Source organism: Triticum urartu, chromosome 6A (genome assembly GCF_056163025.1).
Source record: "Triticum urartu cultivar PI428250 chromosome 6A, HENAU_Tu73, whole genome shotgun sequence".
Classification (NCBI taxonomy): Eukaryota; Viridiplantae; Streptophyta; class Magnoliopsida; order Poales; family Poaceae; genus Triticum; species Triticum urartu.
Window position 1 is genome coordinate 17,010,458 of NC_141878.1, and position 6,939 is coordinate 17,017,396.

The following is a 6,939-nucleotide window of genomic DNA, read 5'->3' on the forward strand; positions in this document are numbered from 1 at the left end:
TTTAGATACAAAGGAATCAGTGGTAGATGGGATGATCTATATTTTGAATAAACATCCAACTTTGGATAGAATTAAACTGAAAAAATAGTTTGGTAATACATTTTGGTAAAATAGGCATGTCCTAGTAATAAGATGCATGTGCCTCTTCACAGAAACCTTCCATATAGTTTCTCCAGCGATTGACGAGAAATTTCGTATTGATTGACGAAATATGTGGTCTTAGGAAGTAAATCTAAAAGTTTTTGATATATACCAAAGTTACAGCTGGGCACAATTAAGTTTGGCCCCGAAATCTATCATATCCTCCATCGACATGGTTCCATCTTCCTCATCCTAGCAAGCCCGCCACTATAAATCCACCCTACCTTCCTTGCTTCTGACTCACCCAAACTAGCAATTTTCCTTCCTTTGTAGATTTTCCCCTTAGCTGACAATGGCTCGCAAGAAGGTGGCCCTCCGGTATATCCGCAATGACTCAACGCGGCTCAATACCTTGAAGAAGCGTACCAAGTACCTGATGAAGAAGGCCGGTGAGGTGGCCACCTTGTGCAATGCCAAGGCCTGCGTGCTGGTATATGGTGAGGGCGCAATGGTGCCAGAGGTGTTCCCATCCCATGCCAGGCGATGGCTATCCTAAGTCGGTTCAAGAGCATGCCAGAGGTGCCACAGCTAAAGAAGAAGATGGACCAGGAGACCATTCTTAGCCGGCGCCTCATACAACTCCGACATCAGGTAGAGAAGATTAGGTGCGAGCGCGAGGACCGTGAGGCCAGGATTCTCTTGCACAAGGCCATGGTCAGTGGACACCTCCCAGGAAACATCGAGGAGATCACAACCATGGCCTGGAAGTTAGAGTTAATCCTTAAGAGCCTGAGGGAGCGCATCACGAAAATAACTGGGCAGCTGCCAGTCTACCAAGCCCAGGCGCCATATGTCACCGGCGGCATGGACATGGGGTCTCCGATGTATCAGGCATTGCGACAGCAGCAGGAGGGATGGCTTGACATGGCGAGGTCCCAAGGGAACCCCGACACCCAGATCTACAATGGACACAATACTGGTCTATGAATATGTAAGAAGGGAGAGGAAATCCACAGGTAGCGCATGACCAGCTACATGTGTCATCTTTTTTTATTTTGTTTTGGAATGGCTAATAAGATGGATGGATTACCTGCAAAAAAATAAGATGTGTACATGACATATTGTCAATAAGATGAGACATTTGGTCTCAATGTTCCTGTTTTAGTAAAGGCAATTTTAGTCATGGTTATTGTTATTATGGATCTCTTCCATCCTCTATTTGTTTCGTGAGTTAGTTGCAACGTTGAGGTTGTACCTACTCTTTATGTCAACTTGTTTTGTCAAGTTTAATTTTTTGTTGACTCTTAGCACTGCATCAAGCGATCCAACTATGAAGAGTTACCTCTCGGCTTCTGCATAGCAAGATGCACACTGCCTATGCAGATCCTTAATAGTTGTAGGGAAACGTGAGCACATGTATTGTTTGACGCAAACCTCTTGTGTACTAAAACATTTGCACTACTACATTTCATTCTCGAAACGTGTGATTATAACATTGAGTGCTAGGACGTTGGCCTCTACACCAGCAATGTCTTGGGAAAGTTTCACAAGCAGGTGACTGTGTCGACCAGTTTCATCATTAATCAAGTCCCATGCCACTCCGGAGAGAGCATTGTGTTTGAGCTATACTCAAGCTACTATCAAAGCCCCAAACTCTATTGGGTGCATCCTGTGATGGGAGATGTGGTATATGAATGTAGTTTCCACTACTTTGAAAATGAATGGTGGGATTTGTGCACACATAATTAGGCCGATGGTGCACCCAAATGTGTTCATTCCACTGCGATACTTTCTAGGGAGGTGGTCAAAAGCAGCAACAGCAAACGTCGAAGGCGTTGGGCACCTGCTGAACTTTGGACTGACTGAAAGGGTATTATAACTTTTTTCCCCAAAACAATTCCCACTCAGCCTGTCCCACCTATTGATATTTGCAGGACCCTAGGAGAACTAGCAGACAAGAGGAGAAGTGTATATAATATGCAAAATTACAACATCGTGTACCATAGTCACTCTTTATATATGTAGTCCTTTCTAGAACAAATCCAGCTCAAAGGATTTCCATTTTCAAAGCACATGAAATAAAATGCACTAGCATGTGTCAAGTACATTATGGATGCTGAATGCATATAATGTGGTCGCAAATAGAAACATAACCTCAAAACATCAGTAAGTAGTAGCGCTACCTCAATCGAGCTATTTTCTTAGTGTATGCCTATTTTCTAAGTATCATTTTTCCGGTACTCGACAAACACGTCATTTCATGAGTGCGAGAAAGAAAACACTCGGAAACCACAAGACACACGACAAGCATGGGCCTTTACTAAGTGGCACAAAGAAAAAGAGTCGGCAAAGAGAAAACACACGGCAAAAGCTGAATAGGGCACTTGGCAAATCCCAGAGATATGTGCCCTTTACCGCCGCAAATGACGGCATTGTAGCGGCAAGTCGTAGCTTGCCAAGTGTCAATAGATGGACACTTGGCAAAGAATTTTCTTTTCTTTTTTACATCCAAAAATGTTTGTTGAGTGCCTGTCACAGAGCACTCAGTAAACCTGTTTCTTTCTTTGGTTTGCCTTGTTTTCTTTTTTCCCTTCTTTTTTCCTTTCTTATCTTATCTTATCTTTTCTTTCTTTCTTCTTAGGTCACGTTTGCATGCAAAGTGTCAGGACCCCGGTCCTAAGTCACACTGATCTAGCATGTAACACATCATATCACTTTGCGGCCTCACGCACGGTATTCCCACGGGTGCCACCTTACCTTGCCCGGGACCGTATGCGCCTTTTGGCTCACGTATATGATAGTGTCGCTAGCATCCATATGACAAAGAACCCGGGCCGACATTACTAGTCGTGAACCCAAAGTGGCACTAACTTACGGGGACAGGCATACATGAATCAACATCGAGCATGTCGGTCAGCAGTGTGCGAATCCGGGCTGTAGCACTGGGCTAACAAGACTCTGGTGAACCGGGCTGTAGCAGGCTAGGTAGGACTCCGGATGTCACCGCGTGACATTTCCCCGAAGGGACAGACATAGGAACGAAGTGAATCACATGCCGGCCAGTCAAGTGTTCCGGAGCAGTAGTGCTGGGCTAGCAGGACCCCGGTGAACCGGGCTGTAGCGGACTACTATGGCTCATAGAAGCACAACACTATATTTCCCCATAAGAGAGGCTACCAAGGATAAACAACTAGGTTGTCGGATCCCACACATACCAAGCATTTCAAATCATACACACAATATGCTCGATATGTCTAAATACAACATGGCATCACAACAAGACTCTACGACTCAAAGTATTTATTCATTAGGCTCCGAAGAGCCAAGCATTACAAACATGGGTCTCATGACCCCAACATACAGAGCATACAAGCAACAAGCACATGCGGAAGCTTAACATGTCTGAGTACAGACATGTACAAATGAAAAGGCTGAGAATCCTGACTATCTACCAGATACTACCGAGGGCACAAGATTATAGATGAGGTATCAAGCTAAACGTCGAAGTCCACACGGAACTACTAGCGAGACTGACGTCTCTCTGCAAAACATAAAATAGGTAAACGTGAGTACAAATGTACCCAGCAAGACTTACATCAGAACTGTCTACATATGCATCGGTATCAATAAAGGGAGTGGTGGAGTTTAACTGCAGCAAGCCAGCTTTGACTCGCTGGCTATCCTGAACTACGACTACAAGTAACTCTTTTGAGGTGGCGCACATGAGTCCACATATTCACCAATCAATAGACCACTATGGATCCGCTCCCGTCTCCCTACGAGAAAGCCATCCATAGCACTCACGCTTATCTTGCGCATTTTAGAGTATCCACTTTCACTTGTCTATGAACTGTATAGGCAACCAAGTAGTCCTTTACCGCGGATGCGGCTATTCGAATAGATGATGTTAACCCTGCAGGGGTGTACTTCTTCATACACGCTCTCACCACTTACCGTCGTTTAAACGACATGTACTCGGCAACCTTCAAGCGGAAGCTCAACGAGGGTGTCGGCCACGGCCTACCTAAACACTCAAGTCTCTAGTCCAGGTTTATCGCCTATCCAGGTTCCATCCGCAGGGAGTCCGGCCAAGGTTTCCAAATACGGCCCCGAATGATCACTACAAGAAATATGTCAACTTATGACCTTCTGTCAGTGACCCTGGAAGAATTGGTCATAGATTTATGACCATTTGAGACCAATTGGTCAAAAGCTGTTCGAGGGCTTCCAAACCCTAAACCATTGCGACCATTTTGGTCAGAAAGGTCATAATTTCCTTACACGAAATGGTCATAAAGCAAACAGCGCTAGTCCGCTGCCTTATTTCTAGTTGTTAACAACCAATATAGATGGTCATAGCCTTGTAAATTGTGGTGGGTTGCGATGACTAGGCGCCATCTCATCAGTTTTGCCTATGTGTCATGTCCATGTGGCAGTTTTTGCCCTAGGTTGTGAAGCAACCTATATTTCTATCATTCCCAAAATTCCCCAAAAAATCTCATAAATTCTTTGGGTCATATCTTCGTCAAATATGTAAAAACCTTCCTTTCCTAGTTCAAAAATAATTCAAAAATATTCATTTTCCTATTCTGTTCAGAACAACAGTTTGTGAAGGAAGTACCACTTTGGCATGTCCAAATAGTATCCATTTTCTATAGTGCTTTTCTATGCCCAAATAACCATCCTCCACCAAATGCCAGCTCAACCCATTCATTATTTTGAGCCGAGCTTCAACATTCGTATTTATGTCCAGTGTGGTAGTTTGCAAAGAAAGAACCACATGGGCTCCTCCTTTTGAGCTGAAAATTTGTGAAGACGGTCTTCTTAGTAACTGATCATCCTCAGCCAAAACTCACGCCCATTAGCCATGTGCATTTCCCGTACCGCAAATCAAACACTTGGCTGGTTATTCATGTTTGAGCATCGATCGGTCTCCTCGTGAGAATCTTATGTTGTGATTTTCTTCCTAGCACCTACCTGGGGAGTGCCCAACCCACTAGACATACCTAGGCCGCCCAGAACACATGGCAACGCCACGGTCACGCGGTGACCACGCGGCGGGCATGCGAGTTTACGCGCTCTAGAGTTGGGGCCCTCGGCCACCGCCCAAACCTCGACGTATCGCCACCAAACCATGTATTTATGATTAAATAGGTACTTATGTACCTAGAAATGATTTTTGGAAAAAATAAATAGCAAACTATGAGGCAGCTGCAGTTCAAATTTGACCCGCTTCCAACTGAATTGGCGGAAATTTGTCTTTTTCACGAGAGGTGGATAAAAACTTTTTGCACCCAACCATTTTGTCAATTGTGCATTAAATATGTCCTAGTATTTTAAAAAATTGATTTGGTCCAATTTTGCAACAATTATTTGGTAGTTCCTTCACAAAAAAACCCCCTTTTGGGCACTCGAAAAATGAAAAATGGTTTTTTCGTCCAAAGAAAATGAAAACTTCCTTAGGCAACATTGTTTGCCATTCCAATATGCACCCTTGTGCACAATATGAGATTATTTCAACAAACTATGCCACGAATGTGGCCATAAGATTGATCATTTGGCTTGAAAGCCATGAATCTTCAGAGATGATAGCTCATTTCTGAGAACACTTTTTTAAAATAATTTCCATAATACAAGTTTGTTATTTTTCCTGGGAACTTGGTCACATATAATGACACAATGCGGATGTTTTCCAATTTTCTGATTTTTTTGAATTTTTTATGCCCGTTTCAAAATGTGGTCAAAACGGCGGGCTTGACCGGTCCTAGCTAGTGGTTGAATCTTGGATTTTTTTGGTGTTTCTCTAATTAAATAGATACTTATGTACCTAGAAATGATTTTTGGAAAAAATAAATAGCAAACTATGAGGCACCTGCAGTTCACATTTGACCCACTGAAATTAGTGCTAATCTAACAGAGAGTTAAACTAATTAGTTTAGGCACTAGGCCCACATGTAAGTGGGTCAGGAGGTTAATTACTGGGTGATTAGTGCTAACTAGGTGGTCACGTCGATAGTCGCCGGAGTCTCGCCGGCGGTGACCTCGAACCGCGGCGGAGTTCGCTCGGAACTCACCAGAGGCGACCGATCGACGCGCCAGGGGCACCAGAGGATAGCCCGTGCCCGTGCGCATCTAGGGAGACCAACAGGAGGTGCGGGGGTGGCCGGAGTTCACCGGAGTGGAACCCGCGGCGGCTGCCGGAGTTCGGGGCTGGTGCGGGTTAGCGCTGCGGTGTGCTAACAAGCGAGGCGAAGGTCTAGCAGGGAACTACGCGTTGCGGGGAGCAAGTTGGACTCGCCGGGGTGACCATTTGGTCACCGGAGCTGCGCCGACGACGAGCTCAAGCGGCGGCGGCTACGGTCGTCAAGGGGGCGACGTCTACGGCTCGAAATCGAAGGGGAGGAAGGAGGGGATCCACGCAGGAGCTCACAGCGGTTCGTTCGGTGGCCTCGGCGAGCTCGGGGAAGCGTCGGAGCGGGCGCACAGTCGCCGGCGATCTCGGTGGCCCGAGGTTGAAGAAGACGGCGGTGAGGGTGTTCGGCGGTGTCTGGTGTCGCTTGGCTTGGCGAGGAGGTCGAGGACAAGGTAGCCGAGCTACTGGGCACGTCGAGGGGTCGAGGGGGAGGCTCTGGGTGCGGCAACGGTGAGCGGTGGCGACGAGCTCCGCTCGGGCTACGCGGGAGAGAGAGCAGAGGAGGGGAAAGGGGTCCAGGGGGAGAGGGAGAGGCAGAGAGGGCTGCGGGGCGTCTCTAGACGCGTCGGGTAGGCTCGGGGCGCCTCGGTGGCAAGCATGAGGTGGCCAGGGGTGGCTGCGCCCGTCGACACGTAGAACCTCCTACTGGCGCCAGGAAGAAGACG

At 46.5% G+C, this 6,939-nt stretch overlaps 1 pseudogene; it reads left to right on the top strand.

The window, feature by feature from the left end:
* The first annotated feature begins 433 nt into the window (after nt 1-433).
* Nucleotides 434-1,068, top strand: LOC125516354 (agamous-like MADS-box protein AGL80; annotated as a pseudogene).
* The last annotated feature ends 5,871 nt before the right edge of the window (nt 1,069-6,939 follow it).